Here is a 26,124-nt window from a genome sequence, read left to right as displayed (position 1 = left end):
GCAGTCAGAGCCCGCTGGAAGGAGCACTTTGAAGATCTCCTCAACCGAAACTCTGCCTTTGACTCCATCCCGCAGCATGCTACCCACCACCACCTCAGTAAAACCCCAGTCCTGCACGAGGTAGAAAAAGCCATAAGACAGCTTAAGAACAACAAGGCTACGGGAGCGGATGGAATCCCGCTGAGGCACTGAAGTATAGCGGAGAGGCACTGTTAGCACGAATGCATGATCTCATCTCTTTCATCTGGAAGGAGGAGAGCATGCCAGGAGATCTCAGCGATGCAGTGATCATGACCATCTTTAAAAAAGGGGACAAGTCCAACTGTGGCAACTACAGAGGAATCTCCCTGTTGTCAGCCACTGGGAAAGTTGTCGCTAGAATCCTCCTCAACCGTCTTCCCCCTATGGCTGAGGAGCTCCTCCCGGAGTCACAGTGCAGATTTCGTCCCCTACAGGGTACAACGGACATGATTTTTACAGCGCGACAGCTGCAAGAAAAATTCAGGGAACAGCGCCAGCCCTTGTACATGGCCTTCTTTGACCTTACAAAGGCCTTTGACACTGTGAACCGCGAGGGTCTATGGAGCATTCTCCTCCATTTCGGCTGCCCCCAAAAGTTCGTCACCATCCTCCACCTGTTCCACGACAACATGCAAGCCGTGATCCTTACCAACGGATCCATTACAGACCCAATCCACGTCCGGACCGGAATCAAATAGGGCTACGTCATCGCGCCAACCCTCTTCTCAATCTTCCTCACTGCCATCTCCACCTCATACTCAACAAGCTCCCTGCTGGAGTGAAACTAAACTACAGAACCAGTGGGAACCTGTTCAACCTTCGTTGTCTCCAGGCCAGATCCAAGACCATCCCAACCTCTGTCATTGAGCTACACATTCAAAGGCTGAACTCCAACATCTTCATAGTCAACATCTTCACTGAGGCATACGAAGCATGGGCCTTACACTAAACATCCGTAAGACAAAGGTCCTCCACCAACCTGTCCCCACCGCATAGCACTGCTCCCCAGTCATCAAGATCCACGGCACGGCCCTGGACAATGTGGACCATTTCCCATACAAGGGCAGACATTGATGAAGAGTGCGCCCGTGCAGCCTTTGGCCGCCTGAGAAAAAGAGTGTTCGAAGATCAGGCCCTCAAGTCTGCCACAAAGCTCATGGTCACAGGGCTATAGTAATACCCGCCCTCCTGTATGTGTCATGTATGTATGCTTGGGGTTACTAGCCACCAGGGGGCGCCACTGTCGGAGGTCATTGGGCTGTACGCACGTGTGTGTGGGCCAGATATATAAAGCAAGCCACCATGTAATGTGGGCACTTTGGGCCCGAATAAAGTTGAGCCAGGTTTGCACCTGAGTGAGTTTACAGTATTCAGTCTATCGAGTTATTACATACATGACATTTGGCGACGAGGTAACTCAAGAACCTTCACATACAAAATGAGCACCATCGGAATACTGGAGAGATTCATGAAGAGAGAGGACTGGTCGGATTTTATTGATCGCCTGGACCAGTACTTAGTGGCCAACAAAATGGAGGAAGCTACTGACGCAGTTAGTCGCAGGGCGGTTTTCCTCACTATTTGCGGTCCGAAAATCTATGGCCTCATAAAGATCTCCTCTCTCCTGCATGTCCAACTGACAAGGACTATGAGGAATTGTGTGCTCTGGTACGTGATCATCTCAAACCAAAAGAAGGCATCATCATCTCACGCTATCGATTCTACACGCATGTTCGTTTTGAGGGCCAGAATGTATCAGAATTCGTCACCGACCTAAAACGTCTTGCTGGGCCATGTAAGTTCGAGGACACATTGGGAGACATGCTGCGAGATTTCTTCGTAATAGGAATCAACCACGAGGTGATCCTCCGGAAGTTATTGGCTGCGGAGAGGCTGGATTTGAACAAGGCCATCGCAATTGCCCAGGCATGCATGACGATGGATGATAATTTAAGGCAGATATCATCGAAGAGTCAGAGCTCCACGACAAGTAATGTAAACAAGATTGTGTCATCGTATGGCAGAGCTGCTTACGGCAGGGCCTACGCGACTGCGTATGTGAAACCTGTAGCTGCTCAAAGTCCGCCAACAGGTACGAATCCGATTTCACCCTGTTGGCATTGTGGGGGCAATCATCGGCATCATCAGTGTCATTTTAAACAGTACATCTGTAAAGGCTGTTCGAATGTGGGGCATCTTCAGCGAATGTGTCCACAACTGAGCAAGCGTGCTGCGATTCACCTCATGGATGATGACGACCAGTCCAGCGCGGACCTGGATATGCAACCCGAGATACTCAAGGAGGAAGTGTATGGATTGTATTCGTTCCTGACAAAGAGTCAACCGATAATGGTTAATGTGAAACTAAATGGCGTGCTGGTATCGATGGAATTGGACATGGATACGAGTCAGTTGATAATGAGCCAAAGGACATTCGACTAACTGTGGGACAATAAGGCTGTGAAGCCTAAGCTGAGTTCAGTCAATGCCAAGTTGCGTACTTACACCAAAGAACTCATACTTGTGATTGGCAGTGCAGTAGTCAAGGTGTCGTATGATGGTGTGGTTCATGATCTACCGTTATGGATCGTTCCAGGAAATGGTCCACCGCTGTTCGGTAGGAATTGGCTCAAAAAATTCAAAATGAATTGGAATGATATCAAAGCGTTGTCATAGGTGGAGGACACTTCATGTGCTCAAGTGCTGAGCAAGTTTCCCTCCCTGTTTGAATCGGACATCGGCAATTTCACGGGAGCCTAGATGCAGATTCATCTGGACTCGGGTGCAAGACCCATCCATCACAAAGCTCGGACTGTTCTGTAAATGATGAGGGAGAAGGTCGAAATTGAGCTGGACAGACTCCAATGTGAAGGGGTCATATCACCGGTCTAATTTAACGAATGGGCCAGTCCCATTGTTCCTGTGTTGAAGAGTGATGGCACTGTCAGGATTTGTGGCGACTACAAGGTTACAATCAACCGATTTTCGAAACAGGATCCATACCCGTGACTTGTTTGCAATGCTAGCTAGTGGGAAGTCGTTCACTAAACTGGATCTGACGTCAGCCTATATGACACAGGAGCTCGTCGACACGTCGAAGAAACTTATGTGCATCAACACTCATAAAGGACTGTTTATCTATAACAGGTGTCCTTTTGGAATTCGCTCGGCTGCAGCCATATTTCAGAGGAACATGGAGAGTCTACTGAAGTCTGTCCCTAGAACCGTCGTGTTTCAAGATGACATTCTGGTCACAGGTCGTGACACTGCCGAGCACCTGAACAACCTTGAAGAGGTTCTACATTGCCTGGACGAAGTGGGACTCAGGCTGAAATGTTTGAAATGTGTCTTCATGGCACCGGAAGTCAAATTTCTAGGGAAGAAAATTGCTACTGAGGGCATCAGGCCAAGGATTCGAAAACCAAGGCCATCATAAATGCACCCAGGCCTCAGAATGTGACGGAGCTGCGGTCATTCCTTGGTCTACTCAACTACTTCGGTAATTTCTTACCTAGATTGAGCACTTTATTAGAGCTACTGCACATGCTGCTCAGAAAAGGCGACAATTGGGTTTGGGGTGTATCTCAAGATAGAGCTTTCGAGAAAGCTACAAATCTGCTTTGCTCTACAAATTGCTGGTACATTATGATCCATGTAAGCGTCTAGTATTAGCCTGTGATGCTTCATCATATGGGGTTGGCTGCGTGTTCCAACAAGCTAATAGCGGGTAAACTACAACCTGTTGCATATGCTTCAAAAAGTCTGTCAAAGGCGGAAAGAGCCGACAGCATGATAGAAAAAGAAGGTTTAGCCTGTGTGTATGGGGTTAAAAAGATGCATCAGTACCTGTTTGGTCTTCATTTTGAACACGAAATGGATCACAAGCCACTCATTTCATTGTTTTTGGAAGTATTGATGAAAAGAGGTCTCAAGACCAAGCTCACTCTCGTCTATCCTGACTTGAACGATCGTGGTGAAAACAGACGTCAAAATCAGCAGTGGTATCATGATCGTGCTGCTGTGTCACGCGACATCTCTGTTAACGCTCTTGTGTATGTGCTAAATTATGGTCAAGGTCCCAAGTGGGTCGCCGGTACTGTTACGGCCAAGGAGGGTAACAGAGTGTTTATTGTCACACTCAAGAATGGGCAAACATGCAGGAAACATGTTGATCAGATAAAGCTGCGGCACACGGATGAACTGAAACAAGTTGAGGAAGATACGATCAGTGACCAACCAACCTATATTCATTCATCAGAGGATTCCTCTGTCATCAATGAATCTGGACTTTCAATTTCTGACATGGTAATTGCCACTCCCATCAGATCAGCTACCCAGCCTCCAGTTATAACTCACCCAGAACTGGAGTTGAACTTAGACGATCAATTCGTGAGCGGAAAGCCCCGGATCGTCTTAACTTGTAAAAAGACTGATACTAAGATCTTGAAGGGGGATGTTGTCAAGTATGCTTGGGGTTGCTAGCCACCAGGGGGCACCACTGTCGGAAGTCATTGGGTTGTACGCACGTGTGCGGGCCAGGTATATAAAGCAAGCCACAATGTAATGTGGGCACTTTGGGCCCGAATAAAGTTGAGCCAGGTTTGCTTGCACCTGAGTGAGTTTACAGTAGTCAGTCTATCGAGTTATTACATGCCTAACTGTATGGCTCAGAGACATGGACCATATACAGTAGACACCTCAATTCGCTGGAGAAATACTACCAACGATATCTCCGCAAAATCCTGCAAATCCCCTGGGAGGACAGATGCACCACCGTTAGTGTCCTCGACCAGGCCAACATCCCCAGCATTGAAGCACTGACCACACTCGATCAGCTCCACTGGGCAGGCTACATTGTTCGCATGCCTGACACAAGACTCCCAAAGCAAGAGCTCTACTCGGAACTCCTTCAAAGCAAACGAGCCAAAAGTGGGCACCCTCAAGGACACCCTCAAAGCCTCCTTGATAAAGTGCAACATCCCCACCGACACCTGGGAATCCCTGGCCAAAGACCGCCCTAAGTGGAGGAAGTGCTTCCGGGAGGGCGCTGAGCACCTCGAGTCTCAATGCCGAGAGCATGCAGAAGCCAAGCGCAGGCAGCGGAAAGAGCGTGCGGCAAACCAGTCCCACCCACCCTTTCCCTCAACAACTGTCTGTCCCACCTGTTACAGAGACTGTGGCTCTCCTATTGGACTGTTCAGTCACCTAAGAACTCATTTATAGAGTGGAAGCAAATCTTCCTCGATTCCGAGGGACTGCCTATGATGATGACCCCACCCATGTAGTCATTCTTCATGTTGGAGATCCAGAAATATCAGCAGCCTATTAATCTGTGGAAGACAATACAACCGAGTTCCGTCCTGTTCTTCCCTGGCATCTATCCACATATGTACTTTCCACCAGAGGTCAATGGAAAGCAATCACAACCAGGAATCCTGGTTGATTTCCTCCCATGCCCCACCATCCCTTACCCCCGGTTCTGAGCCCAATTGTATCATCCTTTCCACATGAGACTAGCTAACTCAGCACAGACTTGGAATCATACCTAAGACTTAGAGATACATCCAATGGTACCTTTATCCAACTGGGTAGTTTACAAGAAGCATGCAATCCAAATTTTCAATTCTATATGACTATTGTATCAGTGAGGTTACAATTGAGATGAAACTTGGTTGCAGAGTAAACCTTTTTTGTTCACAGCCTGATAGAAACTAAAGTAAAGGTGTTATCTTGAAATTAAAGACAATGCTGAAGGACATGTGCCTTTATATAATTTTTGTAAGCTTATGTTGATAAAAAAAATTTACTACAGCATTATTGAAAAAGCAGTGTGGTCCACTACTGGAGACAATGAGGAAGCTCAAACATTATTCGGTGCCTCTATAAGCAAACATGCACAAAATTCTGTCCTACAAAAATCATTTTTTGACCTTTTCCTGAAATCATGAATGGCCTGTTTGAGAGTTAGGGTCAAAGATGAAATAGCTTTTAAGATAATAGCAGTTAATTTGCAGATTAGTCTTTCTTAAAGCCATTTGTACTTGAATTGTTTGGATGAACAGCTTCTTCCTTTTCAATAGCTTCAGGGATGTCATCAGGTTCGGAGGCTATGTTGATGATGGTAAAATCAGGAACCTTCAATAAAAAGATGTAAAAATAAAGAGATGCGTCATAAAAAGGGCAATTTCGATAAAGACTACAACTATTGTTTTTGTGCAAGGTTTGTAACCAAATATCAAATTCATATGGCATCAATATTTCATTTTCCAAAGGAATGAAATAACTTGTATTTACATCCTACTTCTTAGGCGGTCCCTCGTCGAGGATGACCCGTTTCCACACCAAAAAGGGATGAGTTCACAGGTGTTTCAATGAAGGACCTGACATTCCAAGTCCCGAACTACATATTGAAGGGTGGAAGATGCCTGTGCGTGGATTTTTTTAACTTGTGGTGGCCGTTGCACATCAGCCACCACACGGGCTTGACAGAGCGAGGTTTTGTTCCAGTGGCAAGGATTAACCAAGACGACTGCTGTACGGACCTAGTGCGCACACATATCGCAGTGTGGGCTGGCCCGTGCTGCCCCTAACCCTAACCCTAAATGCACTTCTGGGCCCCGAACTCATGCCTCTCCTGCGCTCTGATCACATCGCTCTGCAATCTCTCACCGGTCCTTCACCCCGACCTCACCGTTCCTGCTGTACCTGCCTATGCTCCAATCAGCGACCTTGATTTTAGTGATGTCCAATCCAGTTGCCTTTCTCAGTCATTGCCCTACTGCAGCAGCTCGCGCTGCTGCCTGAAGTGGCATGCCTCCACGCTGCTCCTGAGCCACTGCACCTCCGCTCGTTTTATGACCCCAACCTGCGTATTTATATAACAGCAATAACAACTTCTATTTCTATAGCACCTTTAACATAGTAAAACGTTGCAAGGCGCTTCACAGGAGCGTTACCAGACAAAATTTGACATCGAGCCAGATAAAGTGATACTAGGACAGGTGAGCGATAGGTTTTAAGGAGCATCTTAAAGGAGGAGAGAGAGATGGAGAGGTTTAGGGAGGGAATTCCAGAGCTTAGGGCTTAGACAGCTGAAGGCACAGCCGTCAATGGTGGAGCAAAGGAAATTGAGGATGTGGAAGAGGCAAGAATTGGAGTGCAGAGATCTCAGAGGGCTGTAGGGCTGGAGGAGGTCAGATATATAGAGGGGCAAGGCTATGGAGGGATTTGATAATGAGAATGAACATTTTTAAATTGTGGTTTTTCATGACCAGGAGCCAGTCCATGTCAGTGAGCACAGGGGTGGGTGATGGGTGAACAGGACTTGGTGAGAGTTAGGATATGGCAGCAGAGTTTTGGATGAACTAAAATTTACTGAGGGTGGAAAGTGGGAAGCCAACCAAGAGAGCATCAGAATAGTCAAGTCTAGAGGTAACTAAGGCATGGATGAGGATTTGATTAGCAGATGGGCTAAGGCAGGGGCTGAGTCGGCTGATGTTACAGAGGTGAAAGTAGGCGGTCTTGATAATGGGTCGAAAGCTCAGCTCAAGGTTAGATAGGATGCCAAAGTATTGAACAGTGTGGATAAGCCTCAGACAGTGGCCAGGAAGAGGGATGGAGTCGGTAGTGTGATATCTTCACAGAACACAGCATACACAGCTCATAACATGGCAGGCAGCTCTCTCGGAAGCCTCCAGAATCTGCCTGGTTCTGTTTATTATTGACTATGCAGCTGCAGTACCCAATACGTCCACATTCACAGTGTGGAGCTACAAACATTACAAGCTTACAGACATTACACTTCTCCCTCCTTAATGAAGAAGTTATTATAACAAACATCATACATAACTTTCATGTTTATACATAACACAGGATATAAACTTTTTTTTTCCATATTTGCAAATTTAACTTTGCCACTTGTTTTGTGATTCGAAGAGAATACCTTCACTCTCGAACAGAACCTTCCAAACATGGTGTCGATTTCACACTCATTTGAGGCTCATCCTGAGGAACGTTTTCCTCCACGGAATTTCCTTGATTTTCATTTGAACTCACTCTAACTTCAGACCCTTTGTTTTCCTGACTCGGACTCAGACTTTCATTCTGATTCTCTCCTGGATTTGTTTCCAGTACATTGGATTTAGGATTTGCTACTGGTGTATCAAAACTATCTGATGAGTCAGAAATAATTGAATCATTCCCACCTTCAACTCCTTCCATGTCTGTAGGTAAAATATGATCAATATGAACAAACCTAACCTGTCCATCATCAAACATCTTTACCAAATGTGTGCGAGGACCACATCTCTTCACCACTCTTCCTGGTAACCACTTTAACCATTTATGGTGATGGTTCTTCACTCTCACCTTCTGGTTTAATTTCACACTTCTCTCTTTTACTCTACCTCTATCATAATTCTCTTTCTGTCTTAAGTGTGTCTCTTCTACGGACTGTGCCAAATTTGGTTTTAACAACGAGAATCTGGTTCGTGGCTGTCGTTTGAGAAACAACTCTGCTGGTGTTCTACCAGTAGTTGTATGAGGAGTATTTCGATATGTAATCAAAAAATTAGCCAATTTGTGATCCAATGACAACTGTCGTTTCCTTAGATTTGGATCTAACATTTGTTTTATGAGGGCACGTTTTACAATTTGAACAATGCGCTCTGCTGCACCATTCGAAGCAGGATGGTATGGTGGAACCTTGTTATGTTTCACACATTTTTGCTCGTGAATTGTGCAAATTCTTCTGAACAAAATTGTGGGCCATTATCCGAAACAATCTCTTCAGGGAGGCCAAATGAAGAAAATAATTTTCGTAAAATGTCCAATGTTTTACTTGTTGTTATTTTCCACATTGGAAGCACCTCAACCCACTTCGAATGGCTATCAATCACAATGAACAATTGTTGTCCTTCTAACTCAGCAAAATCAATATGTAGCCTTTGGCACATCCTGGGATGCCATTTCCGTGGCTGTAATGGTATTGGTGGTGGTTGCTTGCTTACCGATTGACATGTCGTACACTGACTCATGATGTACTCTATATCTTTATCAAGACTTGGCCACCTTAAATAACTGGGTGCAAAACTCTTGGTCAAGCACATTCCCAGGTGCTGGTCATGGAGGTCTCCTAATAATTTGGACCTGAATTTATTTGGTATAACCACTCGTGCACCCCACATGATACAATCTTTATCAACTGATAATTCATTCCTATGAATGAAGAATGGATTTGTATCTTTGTCTGTTACCTGGTTTGGTTATCCATTTGCAATATACTCATACGCCTTTGACATCACTGGGTCACGTTTGGTTGCTCTACCAATCTCTTCAGCTGTGACTGGCAGTTCATCAATGTATGAAAAATAAAACACTTCTTCCCTATCGGGTGTAACTTGTGATGGGGAAGGCAATCTAGACATTTCATCAGCATTATTGTGATCAGCTGATCGTCTGTATTCAATATTATATGTATATGCTGACAAAATCAAAGCCCATCTCTGTATTCGGGCTGCAGCTAATGTTGGAACTGGGGACTTTGAATGGAGGATTGCTATTACGGGCTTATGGTCCGTAACGATGGTAAACTTACGACCATACAAGTATTTGTGAAACTTCTTGACCCCAAAAATTAATGCCTAAGGTTCCCTTTCAATTTGCGCATAATTACTCTCACTGGCACTGAGAGTGCGTGAAGCAAAAGCAATTGGTCTCTCCTCCCCACTACATGATACATGAGAGATCACTGCCCCAACTCCATACGGAGAGGCATCATATGCTAGCTTAATCTCCTTAGCTATGTCATAGTGAACTAACATGGTGCTCTCTACCAATTTGCTTTTACACTCCTTGAATGCTGTATCGCATTCTTTTGACCACTTCCAATGGACCTGTTTTTTCAATAGTTCATTCAGTGGATGTAATACTGTAGCCAAATTTGGTAGGAACTTCCCATAATAATTCAAAAGACCCAAGAATGAACGAAGTTCAGTGAGATTCCTGGGAGTGGGTGCATTTCTAATTGCATCCAATTTTTCCATGGTTGGATGTAAACCATCTTTGTCTACTCTGTACCCTAAGTACTCCACTGAGTTTTTAAATAACTCACACTTACGAGCAGACACTCGTACTCTGTGCTTCTCTAGCTGTTTGAGGACTTCATTCAATATGTTATTATGAATTTGCCTATTTGGTGCTGAAATTAGTATGTCATCCAAATAACATACTACCCCTTCAATACCTTGCAAAATCTGATTCATCACCCCTTGGAATATGGCAGGGGTGGAAGACACTCCAAACGGTAGCCTATTAAATTGATATAGGCCTAGATAAGTATTTATAGTCAAACATGACTTGGACTCCTCATCTAGTTCAAGCTGTAAATAGGCATTCGAAAGATCCAGTTTTGAGAAGATCTGACTACCTGTCAGTGTTGTGAACAAATCTTCTATATTCGGCAATGTATTGGGGCATCTAGAACCTGGTTTACGGTTACTTTATAATCACCACACAATCTTACCTTACCATCAGACTTAGGTACAACAACAATGGGTGTAGCCCAATTACATCGATCTATCTTACAAATAATGTTCGCAGTCTCTAGTTTTTTGAGTTCTTGCTCAACTTTCTCCTTGAGTGTATATGGTACGGAACGTGGCTTGTAGTAAACCGATCTAGCGTCCTTCTGTACCCTGACACTCGCCTTGAAGCATTGGATTGGACTGCCCGATTCACAGAACACCTTCGTATACTTCTTGATAACCTCATCCGTTGATGAAAATTTCGCTTCCACACAGAAAATCTTACTCCAATCCAGCTTCAGTGAGCTCAACCAATTTCTTTCTAATAAGGCAGACTTGTCTCCTTTCACTACTATTAGAGGCAAGTTCTGAAATTGATCTTTATATTTCACCGGTACAGTGATACGACCTACCACAGGAATTTTCTCTCCCAAGTAGCCTCACAGCTCTATCTTGGATTTCTCCAGTTGGAAATCACACAATTTGTCGAGCTACAGCGACTCCGGTACTACACTCACGGATGCACCCGTGTCAATTTCCATTGGTATCTTGAATCCCGCAACATCTATGTCGATTTTGATGCTTTCCGAATCGCTGTCGGTTAACCTCGTGCTCCTGATGACGTGTAACTCTAATATCTCCTCGTCCTGTTGTTGTTCTTCCATGCTATGTCGTCTCTTGGGATTTCTACTCATAGCTTTGAAAGCTGGTTTACCCTTCAATCGGCATGCCTTCGCCAGATGCCCAGTCTTCCTGCAGAAGAAACACTCTGCCTTCACGTATGGACAACTTTGAGCAATGTGTTGTCCCAGGCACCTATAGCACGACTTCAACGCTCTGTTAGAATTTCCAGTTTCTGAGACTTTGGGCCCCCACCATCTTTTACTTTGAACCTGCAGGTGATTTACCTCGGTTGACTGACGACCGTAATCATTATTTAATTCTCGGGAATATTGTTCGGCCATGCCCATCGATCTCGCTGTCTGACAAGCAATCTCAAAAGTCAAGTCATCCATCATCAATAACTTCCTTCTAATCGCATAATTTTTCACCCCACAAATAAAAAGATCCCGTAATGCTCGGTTTTGAAAGTTTCCAAAATTACAGTGCATCGATAGCTTTTTTAATGCTATGATGTAATCACTGATACTTTTATCGACTTTTTAATTCCGAATCCCGAAACAATAGCTTTCAGCAATTTCTAACGGTTTGGGGTTATAGTGCTGCTCCAGCTTCGTTAAAATCTCTTTAAGCGTTGTGTCCTTTGGCTCGTCAGGCACAAGCAGATTTACAAGGGTTTCGTACAATATCGGACCCACCTCCGATAAGAAGATCGCTTTCTTACATTCCAACACAGCCCGGTTCTGGACTGCATTGTCTGGAACTTTGATTATGTTATTTGCAGTGAAATACATTTCTAGCCGATCTACATACGCTTTAAAATGTTCCCCGTCATGTCTATATTTCCCCAAATGTCCGATTACACCTGCCATTTTAATCTCTAGCTGTTCACACCGTGTGCTGTTTTTTACCTCGGATTTTGTCGCTTTTTTCCAAAGACAGAAACTTCCAAAGTCTCTCTGTCGGCTGGCTGAATCCTTCCCCAACAAAATTTAAGCTTTAAATCAGCCGAAAAATCCCATCTCGCCGCCAAATGTGATATCTTCACAGAGCACAGCACACACAGCTCCTAACATGGCAGGCAGCTCTCTCGGAAGCCTCCGGAATTTGCCTGGTTCTGTTTATTATTAACTATGCAGCTGCAGTACACAATACGTCCACATCCACAGTGTGGAGCTACAAACATTACAAGCTTACAGACATTACAGGTAGCGAGGGAATGGAGTTTGTGGTGGGTACCGAAGACAATGGCTTCGCTCTTCTCAATATTTAACTGGAAGAAATTGGGGCGCTAACTTTTGAAAGTTGGAAAAATTAGCTCTGGGTGCTAATGATTCTTAGCTTTCTCTAAATTCGGTGTTAACGCTCCAGGAGCACTAAAGGACGATTGCGGGGCGGCAGTGGTGCAACGCTGCATAATGTCTAACGCAGTGCTGCTGAGATCGGAGGCTCCTTCGCTCCCTTGTAGGGAAGGGCCATCGCTGCTGACTCTACATTGGGACCAGTGAGCTGGTCCCCGACGGCAGTCGCAATCCGACCCCATCAGCCCCATCTATGACATAACCTTCAGGGTTACGGACTAAGTGTTGGAAAGTGGGATTAGGCTGGATAGGTCAGCCGGTGCAGACACGATGGGCCTAATAACTTCTTTCTGTGCTGTAAATTTCTAGGATTCTATGGAGGTAGAAACCCTGGAGCATTTCAAGAAACATTTTGCTACAGTGAGATTACATTAGGATCACTCTGAATGGATAAATTAAGATGGGCTGAACACGAGCCTTGCTCATCTGTAATTATCTCGCAATCATGAAGGGTGGGGAGGAGGAACTGGTCAGTGTTCTTGCTCCTGTTTTTGTGCTTTGCAGCAACTTGCGCCAGAAGTGTATGTATGGACACTGGGCGAGGACAGGTTTGGTTTTGGCTTGAATGTTCCCAGTGGTCATGTAGTGTAACAACCACTGTCTAAGCTCACATCAAGCATTGTCACTTGGGCAAGGTATAAGAGGACATTCAACTTACAGATCCTAACGCCAACAAAAGAGTGAATATCTGCAGAAGAGTGAAAAATGGTAGAACAAGGGGTAAAATGGCAACTGAAAACACTAGAAAGCTTTTACAATACTGCTTAAAAAGCAAACTACGCTGTGAAACATGAACATAAGGAGAAATGTGTGCCTACACAAAACCCACACAAAATTGTAATTAGAATCATAGAATGATACAGCAAAGGAGGCCACTATTCAGCCCATCATGTGTGTCATGTTTGTAACCTTCACATAACTGTAACCAATATGTAACAACACTGTACACTGTATACAACTGTGAAATACACACCTTGACCACAGGGGGTGAACTTGTGGGAGACACTCCTCACCTGGTCAGCCAGGTACTTAAAGGGAGGTTCCACACAGGCTCAGCATTCCTTGGTTCTGGGAATAAAGGTGCAGGTCATGTAGTGACCTTGTCTGCAGTACATGCCTCGTGTGACTTTATAGTACAGTGCAGAGACACTACATTTGGCGACGGGAAACGAGAATCAACGTAGCACAGATGAAAGGTACTGTGTTGGTGAGGACTGGGACGATTTCGTTGGGAGGCTCCAGCAGAGCTTTGTCACGAAGGACTCGCTGGGAGATGCAGCAGCTGACAAGCGAAGGGCGCACCTACTGACCAGCTGTGGGCCTAAGACGTATGCGCTGATGAAAGACCTGCTCGCACCTGAGAAGCCGACGGATAAAACCTTTGAGGAGCTCAGTAAACTGATCGGTGAGCACCTCAAACCGGCGAGCAGCGTACACATGGCCCGACACCGATTCTATTCACACAGACATCGGGAGGGACAAAGCATATCCGACTTCGTTGCGGACCTTCGGCGTTTGGCCAGCCTATGTAAGTCCACAGATGCCTGCAGGGGGGAGATGTTAAGGGATTTCTTCACTGAGGGTATTGGTCATGCTGGGATTTTCAGGAAGCTTATTGAGACCAAGGACTTAACTTTGGAAAGGGCAGCTTTGATAGCTCAGACATTCTTGGCAGGGGAAGAGGAGACCAAGATAATTTACCAAGATAATAAACAACGTGGCGATGAACCAGGGAGTTAACGTTATAAAAAAGACACAGAACCCCGCAGGCAGGCAAGCGCAATTTGACACCGCCCAGGCAGGCAGGCAAGGGCAATTCGACACCGCCCAGGCAGCAACAGATTCCCGGGTGGGACAGGAGCAGAGACAATGGCAGGAGGATTGGCAATTCACACCATCACAAGGGACAATGCATCCCAGGATGGGACCATTGACACACAGCAACAGAGTGATCAGGAGTAATCAAAGAGACAATCAGAGAGGAATGCCTAGTAACAGTCCCTTTGTCCACAACAATCTCAGCTTATGCTGGAGGTGCGATGGCAGACACACTGCGAAAACCTGCAGGGTTCAACAATTTATCTGCAAAAATTGCAATTTCAAGGGACATTTGGCCAGAATGTGCAGAAAACCCGTAGCGAGGTTAGTTTACGAGGCAGAGGAACCAGACGAAGAGTCTGAAAGGCAGTTGGATGCTTGGGGCACAGCCATGAACGGTGAAGTCCAGTGGGTTCACGTGGCAGATATCCACAGCTCATACACTAAAATGCCGCCTATGATGATGAAAATTCTATTAAATGGCATCCCTGTACGCATGGAGCTGGACACAGGAGCTAGCCAGTCACTTATTAGTGTCCAACAATTCGAAAGACTATGGCCACTCAAAGCTAGCAGACCCAAACTAGAACGCATTGAGACGCAATTACGAACGTACACAAAAGAGATCATCCCAGTGCTCGGCAGTCACACATAATGGATCAGAGAACCGGCTGCCACTCTGGATTGTCCCGGGGAATGGTCCCGCGCTTTTGGGGAGGAGCTGGCTAGCCGAGATGAACTGGAAATGGGGGGATGTGCACGCCATTTCATCTGTGGAGCGAAGTTCATGCTCACAGGTCCTACAGAAATTCGAACCATTATTTCAACTTGGGATCGGAACTTTCAAGGGCACTAGAGTAGTGATACGCATCACCCCGGATGCTAGACCAGTGCACCACAAAGCCAGAGCCGTGCAGTATGTGATGTGTGAGAAAATTGAGAGTGAGTTGGACAGGCTGCTAAGAGAGAGCATAATATCGCCTGTTGAATTCAGTGACTGGGTGAGCCCCATCGTCCCTGTCCTTAAAGCGGATGGCTCGGTCAGGATTTGTGGCGACTACAAGGCCACCATCAACCGAGTGTCACTACAGGACCAATACCCACTTCTGAGAGCGGAGGACCTTTTTGCCACGCTGGCAGGTGGCAAGCTGTTCATCAAGTTGGACCTCACTTCAGCCTACATGACCCAGGAACTGGCCGAAGAATCCAAGCTATTAACCACCATCATTACGCACAAGGGGCTATTTGTTTACAACAGGTGTCCGTTTGGCATTCGTTCAGCGGTCGCTATCTTCCAGAGGAACATGGAAAGCTTGCTTAAATCCATTCCTGGCACAATCATATTCCAAGATGACATCTTAATCACGGGTCGAGACACCGAGGAACACCTCCACAACCTGGAGGAGGTGCTATGCCGACTGGACCGAGTAGCCTTGCGACTAAAGAAGTCCAAGTGTGTGTTTTTGGCCCCAGAGGTCGAGTTTTTGGGCAGGAGGGTTGCCGCAGATTAATCCAAAACGGAGGCGATCCATCGTGCACCCCGGCCCGGCAACACATCGGAGTTGCGGTCATTCCTGGAACTCTTAAACTACTTCGGGAAGTTTCTGCCGAACTTAAGTACATTGTTGGAGCCACTACACGTGCTCTTGTGTAAGGGTTGCAAATGGTTTTGGGGGGTCTGTCAAGAACGGGCTTTCAATCGGGCGAGGAACATGCAATGAAGGCCATTGCATGTATGATGGCCGGGAATTGACTCAGACCTGGAACACTGTGTTCGCAGGTGCACGACCTGTGCTCAGCTGGGAAATGCCCCTAGGGTGGCCCCCCTCAGCCCGTGGCCCTGGCCCACCAAGCCATGGTCACGCATTCACATAGACTATGCGGGCCTGTTTATGGGAAAAATGTTCCTGATTGTTGTTGATGCATACTTGAAATGGATCGAGTGCATCATATTGAATTCGTGCGTGACATCCACCATGGTATTTGCGCATGGTATTTGCAACCCACGGCTTGCCAGACATCCTAGTTAGCGACAATGGCCCGTGTTTTACTAGCTATGAATTCCAGGAGTAATGTCGGGTAATTTTATCAAACACGTCAGGACAGCGCCGTTCAAGCCGGCTTCCAATGGCCAGGCGGAACATGCAGTTCAAATCATAAAACAGGGCATGCTCCGGATTCAAGGACCCTCTCTTCAGTACTGCCTATCGCGCCTCCTGCTGGCCTATAGGTCCCGCCCGCATTCGCTCACAGGAGTCCCGCCCGCGGAACTACTCATGATACGCACGCTTAAAACGCGGCTGTCCGTCATTCAACCTGCTCTGTCGGACATTGTTGAGGGCAAGCGCCAGTCCCAAATTGAGTGCCATGATCGCAACTCAGTGGGGAGATGCATAGACATCAATGACCCTGTATTCGTTCTCAATCACGCATTGGGACCCAAGTGGCTTGAGGGCACTGTAATAGCAAAGAGGGAAATAGGGTCATAGTGATCAGACTAAACATTGGACAGATATGCTGCAAACATCTGGACCAGGTAAAGAAAAGGTTCAGCATGGACACTGAGGAACCTGAAGAAGTCCATGAGATGTCAACCACACCATCACCAGTGAACGAGCAACAAGGACAGTCAACAGCATGCACAGTCCCTGCGGCCAGCCCGGACAGGCCGGAACCAACTCAGGCCACAGAGACACATGTCATGGCTCAACCACCAGAGCCACAACTGCGGCGCTCCATGAGAGAGCGTCGACCGCCCGAAAGACTCAATCTTTGACCCAAAGACATTAGGGGGACAGATGATGTCATGTTTGTAACCTTCACATAACTGTAATCAATATGTAACACTGTACACTGTATACAACTGTGAAATACACACCTTGACCACAGGGGGTGAACTTGTGGGAGGCACTCCTTACCTGGTCAGCCAGGTACTTAAAGGGAGGTTCCACGCAGGCTCAGCACTCCTTGGTCCTGGGAATAAAGGTGCAGGTCATGTAGTGACCTTGTCTGCAGTACATGCCTCGTGTGACTTTATAGTACAAGTGCAAAGACACTACAATGCGGTTCGAAAGAGCCTCGCAAATTTCTCCCCCCTTCAAGTATTTATCCAATTCCCTTTCTGAAAGTTACTATTGAATCTACTTCTATCACCCATTTTAGGTAGTGCATTTCAGATCATAACTTATTGCATAAAATCATTTCTCATTTCGCCCCTGGTTCTTTTGCCAATTAGCTTAAATCTGCGTCCTCTGGTTCCTGACCCTTCTGCCACTGAAAACTGTTTATCCTTATTTATTCGATCAAAACTCTTCATATTGAACAACTCTGTTAAATCTTTCCTTAACCTTTTCTGTTCCAAGAAGAAAAATCACAGCTTCTCTAGTCTCTGCACGTAACTAATGTCCCATATTCCTGGTACCATTCTAGTAAATCTTCTCTGCACCCTCTCGAAGGGCTTGTCATCATAAAGTGTAGTGCCCAGAATTGGACAATACTCCAGCTGGGGCCTAACTAGTGATTTATAAATGTTTAACACAACTGCCTTGCTTTTGTATTCTCGGTTGGCAAACAGTAACTAGTGGGGTGCCACGGGGATCGCTGCTGGGTCCTCAACTATTTACAATCTATATTAATGACTTGGATGAAGGGACGGAGTGTAATGTAGCCAAGTTTGCTGATCATACAAAGATGGGTGGGAAAGCAAATTGTGAGGAGGACACAAAAAATCTGCAAAGGGATATAGACAGGCTAAGTGAGTGGGCAAAAATTTGGCAGATAGAATATAATGTGGGAAAATGTGATGTTATCCACTTTGGCAGAAAAAATAGAAAAGCAAATTATAATTTAAATGGAAAAAAATTGCGAAATGCTGCAGTACAGAGACCTGGGAGTCCTTGTGCATGAAACACAAAAAGTTAGTATGCAGGTACAGCAAGTAATCAGGAAGGCAAATGGAATGTTGGCCTTTATTGCAAGGAGGATAGAGTATAAAAGTAGAGAAGTCCTGCTACAACTGTACAGGTTTGGTAAGGCCACACCTTGAGTACTTTGTACAGTTTTGGTCTCCGTATTTAAGGAGGGATATACTTGCATTGGAGGCTGTTCAGAGAAGGTTCACTAGGTTGATTCCAGAGATGAGGGGGTTGACTTATGAAGATAGGTTGAGTAAGTTGGAGTTCAGAAGAATGAGAGGTTATCTTATTGAAACATATAAGATAATGAGGGGGCTCGACAAGGTGGATGCAGAGAGGATATTTCCACTCATAGGGAAAACTGAAACTAGGGGACATAGGGCTAGAATTTCCCTAACCTATTTTTCTGGCGCCCTCACCCGAGCTGTGCCGTTTTTGTCCGCCTCCAAGCGTGCCGAAAGAAAACGTCAGTATTCTGGCCGTTCCCCAGCCTCTTTTTGGTCATGGCGCAGCGTGGCCCAATGGGTTGGGGGTAGAGCCAGGTCCCGGTGCTGAAAACAGTGCTGGGACTTTGCACATGCGCGCTAGAGTCTGCATGCATGTGCAGTAGCTCCTGGCAGGCCGTTTCTGCAAACACGCGCTGTAGGCTGTGTGGGAGGCGCCCGAAGCACACCGCCCCTAGCCCTGGCCAAATAGGCTCCCTCATCGGCGGCCAAAGTGTGCTCTGCAGGCTGTGTCAACTCTGACCTGATTGTAAAACTCCTGAAGAGTTTCTGGGGGTCTGGGTTTGTAACTCTCGACAAGAGATTCGTGCGAGTGTTTGATGTCATGCCGGACCTCAGTCTAGTCGTGCCAAACTCTTACAGGACTCTGAAGGGGTTTGTGGACCATTGTCATCAGCAAGCGGTCATCACCAAAACCTTCCAAGATCAGTGCCCCAAATGTTATGGCTTTAATACTCTTATCTCTTATGAATGACTCCACGAGGTCTAGTATTGTACTTGAGCTGTTGTGACCTTAGTCCCATTTATTGTAACTCCAGAGTGAGGCACAAGCATGGTGGGCAGCCTTTTATACTGGGCCCTGCACACCTATGCATGTGACCCTCGGGTCTCCCACCGCAGTGCCCTCTGATGGCATACCTTATGTGACTATTCAGTTAGTATACATAGTCTACATACATGAAATCACTTCCCCCCCCAAGTCTTTAATGCAAATTGACTCGTACATTGACGATGACATGGGCTTTGTTCTTCCTGGTTGACCATTGGAGGGTCGCTTCTAGCTTGGGTGGGTTGGTAGTGAGATTTGTTACCAGTGGAAGTCCCAGTGGTTTCTGGTTGTGAGTCCATGACTACTCCATTCACCCCCCCACACAGAGATCAGGCTAATGGCCCGTTACATGCAAGTTGCATTCAAGTTCATCACATGGGTTTTACATTTACATCTTGGTACATTTGTTGGGTGGATTACAGTTGCGTTTCTTTTTGTGTGGTACATTTACATGATCAATACAGGTATATCAGTACAGATACACAAGGACAGTCTAGTTCCAGCACGGCCAGATGAGATCCGGGTCGTCTGGTGGCGGTGCAGCGCCCCATGCTAGTGGGTCTGTGGGTGAGGTGAGCTCTTTTTGCTCGAGTTGCTGGAGCTCCGGGCTCTTGCCGTTACTCCTAGTGTCAGGCAGGCCCAAAGATAGCTGATGTGTCTGTGACCTCCCTGTCCTTTCGTTTGCACAGTGTCGCTGCTGCTCCCTGGGAAGCGGTCTGAGCAAGTGAGCGTTTCGTCTAAGCGATGGTGGGGCTGCCTCGCCTTGTCTAGCAGTTTGCAGGGGACGGCTGACTCACTTTCCTTGAGGGCACCGTTGTGAGCACGCTCTAGTTTGGGATCCTGGCTGGTCCAGGTCCAGTTCGGAGGAGCCGTTGCGGGTGACTCTTCGCTTTTGGGCATTGCCGTGGTAGCGAGTGGGTTTGTGGGCTGTGTCTTTTCCACCCGGGTGGTAGGCGACGGTAGCCGACTGCGAGCATAGGCGCAGTTTACTGTTTCTTGCCCGTGGCAGTTCATGCCATCGGGTGCCTGCAATGTTAAACCAATCTGAGGCAGGGTATCGCTCTGCTCTCTGCTCACCGGGGATCGTTTACTCTGCGGCTTGTCTACTTCTCTCAGCTGTGGGGACACTTTATGATACATCATTCTGGTCCCGGGGATGCAGGCTACAGCATGTATACCACTGGACATGTATACCACCGTTGGGTGTTTGCCCGCTACATTGGCTGATTGCAATTTGCACCCGACATCGCTCAACAACATTTTGCTCGTTACATCTAGACTTTTACATTGGTTACCAATTTCAAGCAGTTCATTCAAAAAGGGTGGGTTGCTGGCCTCCTTTAAAATGGCCTTACTACTTTTATCCCAATCATCTTCCTTGCGTGGAACCACGTGTCATTGCTCCATTAGCGCTGCACCTCATGGTTTGGGCGCCATCTTTTCCCTGTCCATGATGTCGACTACCATGATCTTCTTTCCCAGGGATTCTGCCACTGAAGCTGGGAAGGCGCCCTCGGATCCAATCTTCCTCCCCAGGAGTCCTGCCACTGAAACTGGGACGTTGCATTCGGGTTGTCTCGGCTGGATCATCGCCACGCAGTCATGCTGAGCAGTCTGTGTCTCGGGGGCTGCGCGGACCTGCTCTCCGGTGCCTGGTCCAACCGAAGTGGGGGCACCCTCTGCCTCTGAGCATGGGGAACGTCGATCGTTGGAGGGATGAAGTCTTCCCAGTTCCAATGAATCTTTCCCATCCATCTTCTTCCAAGTAGTGTTGGTCCATCACCTGAAACAATCCACAATGGTAAATTGTACACCGCGCCATCATGGGATACACTTACATCCGCACTACCAACAACTGATATCAGTTCCTTGGTGTAGGTCCGCAGCTTTGCCTGAACCGGGACCAACTTGGGTCGTTCAGCGTGATTGTTCCATAGCCTCTCAAAGGCTTCCTGGCTCATTACTGACTGACTTGCCCCTGTGTCCACTTCCATGAAGACTGGGACACCATTTATTTCGACTTCTATTATCACTGGAGGACAGTCTGTGTGCAGGTATATACTCCATACACTTCGTCCTGGGACTGAGCTGCCTCTCCAGCCATCTCCTTATAATCCGCGCTGGATTCACAGCCATCTGCTGACTCCTCTTCCACATGGTGAGTCACAGCTCTTTTGCACATTCGCTGGAGGTGGCCCTTTCTGCTGCAGCCTTTGCACACATATTCTCTGAACCGAAACTGATGAGCCCTGTGATTATCTCCACAATGCCAGCATGGTGCTACTCGACTTTTGTTTGCACCCCTCAGCGGATTCTAAGTTGAAGGACTTGGGGGCCTGTACGCTCTGCCCTGGGCAGATTCACGTTCAACAGTTCTGCCTGTGAAAGGCGCCATTTTATTTACAGTACTTGCCGGGTTTGAGTCCTGAGAGTGAGTCATCATTTGCTTAGAACTGCAGCTTGAGGTCATGAATGCATGACTGATGCTGATGGCCTTTTGCAGAGTGACGGTGGTTTTGGTAGAGAGTAGCCTGTGAAAAAGGGCCTCATGACCGATGCCAATTACGAAGACATCCCGCAATGCATCGGCGAGGGATGTGCTGAATTCACATGGTCCTGCCAGCCTCCTGAGGTTGGCAGCGTACTTCGCGATTTCCTGGCCCTCGGGTCGGCGGTGTGTATAAAATCGATGCCTGGCCGTGAGGATTCTCTCCTTCGGTTTGAGTTGGTCCCGAATTAGCACTTTCAGCTCCTCGTATGACTTGGTCGTTGTCTTCTCTGGTGCAAGCAAGTCCCTGACGAGGCCGTAGACCGCGGGCCCCCCACTGGTCAACAGGATAGAGTGGCTGGATCATCGCCTACCAGGTCGTTTTCTATGAAATATTGGTCGAGCCACTCCATAAAGGCTTCCCAATCTTCACCCTCTGAGAACTTTTCTAATGCACAAACGTTAGTCATTTTTGCGTGAAAGTTCGTAATCTCGTCGCCAGTTGTTCTGTCTTTAATACTCTTATGAATGACTCCACAAGGTCTAGTATTGTACTTGAGCTGTTGTGACCTTAGTCCCATTTATTGTAACTCCAGAGTGAGGCACAAGCATGGTGGGCAGCCTTTTATACTGGGCCCTGCACACCTATGCAGGTGACCCTCAGGTCTCCCACCGCAGTGCCCTCTGGTGGCACACCTTATGTGACTATACAGTTAGTATACATGGTCTACATATATGATACCAAACAAGAAGCCAGGCCCTCTGTGAGCGAGGACGGGAGTAACTGCATCGTGCAGGCTGCCCAGACAGCAGGAACAGATGCGCCTGAGTGTCCGTCCACCGTATCTCGGGCGAACAAGATCCTCAGGGTACTGAAGTCCAAGGGGCTGGCACCAGATCTTCCAGAGGATTTGTATCATTTGATTAAGAGGGTACTTCCATCTCCCCCCCCCCACCGGCTCCTCTGCCCCCTCCATACCCCCTCCTCCTCTCTCCCCCCATCCTCTCCCCCCACTCTGGCCGAATGGACTCTCTTATCGGCGGCCCACTCCGTTCCCTAAGGTAGGACTTCTATTTTTTATTTGTTATTTACTGATTAATTTTGGTGCTTTAGGTGCAGGGTTCCTTCTATTTTTTTTTGTTTGTTAATTATTGATTGCTTACTACTTTGGTCTTGGTGCTTTAGGGGCAGGGTTCCTTCTATTTTTAAACTTTTTATTTATTGATTGTTTATTACTTTGGTCTTGGTGTTTTAGGGCCCGGGTTCCTTCTATTTTATTTGTTAATGAATTGCTTATTACTTTTTCTGCTTTGTTTGGTGCTTGGTGGTGCTTTAAATTTGGTTTCTTGCACCGATTCCTTAACTGTAAGTAAGGTCTTTCTGTGCGGACAAAAGTGGATGTAAAGTCCTGTCCCCTCAGTACAGATTCACATGAGGCATGTAGTGAAGTCAAGGTCATTCTGGACCTGCACCTTTATTTCACAGCTCTGGAATGCTGCACTTGCCTGAGACCTGTCCTTATATACCTGTCTCTTGCAAGTGCACCCCTGATGGTAAGGTATGCTGGTGGTTACAGGTCATATCTTATTACAGTCATGTATAGCATGTTAGGATACAGTTATATATAATAATGTAAGATACATGACATCACCCTCCCCCAAGGTCTTATTGTCTTTATAGGTTCAGTCTCTCAGGTGGTCTACGCTCTCGCGTGGAGCGTCTGAGTTGTGGTTCAGTTGTTTGCCTTGGTGTCTGTTTTTCTTTGGGTGTGGTTGCTGGTATCTCGCCTGGCTGTCTGTTTCGATTGGTGTGATTGTTGTTGACTTGCCTGGGCTGTCTGTTGGGATTGCCCTTTCCTCAGGTTGTTCCCTCTGTCTGTCCACCAGGTGTGGTGCGAGTTCCACATTGTAGTCTGCCTCTGGTTCCGCAGTGTTGTTGGTAAATATGCTTTTGATTTGGTCTACATGCCTCCGGCAGGTTTTGCCATTGTTCATTTGTACTACCAGTAGCCTGTTTCCTTCCTTGCCCGTTACTGTCCCTGCAAGCCATTTGGGACCCCTGCCATAGTTTAGTACAAATACTTTGTCCCCTATCTCATTCCATCTCCCCCTCGAATTTCTGTCATGGTACTCAGTCAGCTTACGGCGCTTTGCCTCAACGATTTCGTGCATGTCTGGGAGGATTAATGAGAGCCTTGTTTTTAAAGTCCTTTTCATCAACAGTTGCGCGGGGGGGGATCCCAGTCAGTGAGTGCGGACGAGATCTGTATGCCAGCAGCAGTCGCGACAGGTGACCCTGCAGCGTGGGACCTTGGATTTTAAGCATGCCTTGTTTAATGATTTGCACTGCTCTCTCTGCCTGGACGTTGGAGGCCGGCTTGAACGGTGCCGTCTAGACGTGATTTATACCGTGGTCAATTATAAAGTCTTGGAACTCTGCGCTGGTGAAGCACGGACCATTGTCACTGACCAATGTGTCAGGGATTCCGTGCGTTGCAAACATGGTTGCGAGGCTCTCCACAGTGGTGGAGGTTGTGCTTGAGTTTAAAATGGTGCATTCGATCCACTTTGAAAATGCCTCTACAACTACGAGGAACATTTTGCCCATGAATGGGCCCGCATAGTCTACGTGCATCCGCGACCACGGTTTGGTAGGCCAGTGCCAGGGGCTCAGTGGAGCCTCCCTGGGGGCATTGCTGAGTTGGGCACAAATGGTGCACATTCGGACACAGAGCTCCAAGTCCGCGTCAATACCAGGCCACCAGACGTGGGACCTGGCTATGGCCTTCATGAGAACGATCCCCGGGTGCTCGCGGTGGAGCTCCCGGACAAATGCCTCTCTGCCTCGCAGAGGCATGACTACTCGGCTGCCCCACATCAGGCAGTCTGCTTGTAGTGATAGCTCATGCATGCGCCTGTGAAAGGGTTTTAATTCCTCGGGGCAGGCACCGCGAGCCTCTGCCCAGTCACGGGTTAGGACACATCTTTTTACTAAGGATAACGTGATTTGGCGAGCCATCATGGGCGAACCTGTGGACTCAAAGGCATTGATTGCCATGACTATCTCACAGTCCTGTTCATCAGACCCTTCCGTGGTTGCCAAGGATAGCCTGCTGAGCGCGTCGGCATAGTTGTCTGTGCCTGGTCTGTGCCTTATTGTGTAGTTGTAGGACGCCAGCATGAGTGCCCACCGTTGAATTCACGCCGAGGCATTGGCGTTTATTGCCTTGCTCTCGGATAGGAGGGACGTGAGGGGCTTGTGGTCGGTTTCTAACGCGAATTTGGCCCAGAAAAGGTATTGGTGCATCTTTTTGACACCATACACGCATAAGAGCGCCCCCTTCTCAACCATTCCGTACCCGCGCTCCGCCCGCGAAAGTGACCTGGAGGCATAAGCTATGGGTTGTAATTTGCCCGCACTATTGACATGTTGCAAAACGCACCCGACCCCATATGCTGACGCATCGCATGTGAGAACTAGCTTTTTACATGGGTCAAAGAAAGTCAAAACACTGTTGGAACACAGAAGGTTGTGTGCCTTATTGAAGACGCGTTCCTGGGCGTCCCCCCAAAACCAATCGCACCCCTTCCTGAGTCGCACGTGGAGAGGCTCCAGCAGCATGCTTAAGTTCTGCATAAAGTTCTCAAAGTAATTGAGTAGCCCGAGAAAGGCGCGCAGTTCTGAGACATTCCGGGGCCTGGGTGCCAGGCGAATTGCTTCTGTTTTGGACTCTGTTGGGCTGATTCGATCAGCGGCAATCCTTCTGCCCAAAAATTCAACCTCAGGTGCGAGAAACAGGCACTTGGATTTCTTGACTCGTAGGCCGACCCGATCCAACCGCTTTAGTACTTCTTCCAAATTACGGAGATGGGAGTCGGTGTCCCTGCCCGTGATAAGTATGTCGTCTTGAAATACAACCGTCCCCAGGATGGACTTGAGCAGACTCTCCATGTTGCGCTGGAATATGGCAGCTGCCGACCTGATGCCGAATGGGCATCGATTGTACATGAAAAGGCCTCGATGTGTGTTGATGGTGATGAGTAGCTTAGATTCCTCGGTCAATTCTTGCGTCATATACGCAGATGTGAGGTCTAATTTTGAGAAAAGTTTACCTCCAGCCAATGTGGCAAATAAGTCCTCTGATCTGGGCAGCGGGTACTGGTCCTGTAGGGAGACTCTGTTTATGGTAGATTTGTAGTCCCCACAGATTCGTACGGATCCATCAGGTTTCATGACTGGGACGATGGGACTTGCCCAGTCGCTAAATTCCACAGGTGATATAATGCCTTCCCGCAGAAGCCTGTCTAGTTCGTGTTCAATCTTT

This window comes from Pristiophorus japonicus, chromosome 1 (assembly GCF_044704955.1).
Source record: "Pristiophorus japonicus isolate sPriJap1 chromosome 1, sPriJap1.hap1, whole genome shotgun sequence".
In the NCBI taxonomy this organism is placed as follows: Eukaryota; Metazoa; Chordata; class Chondrichthyes; family Pristiophoridae; genus Pristiophorus; species Pristiophorus japonicus.
Note: the sequence above shows the minus strand (reverse complement) of the source record.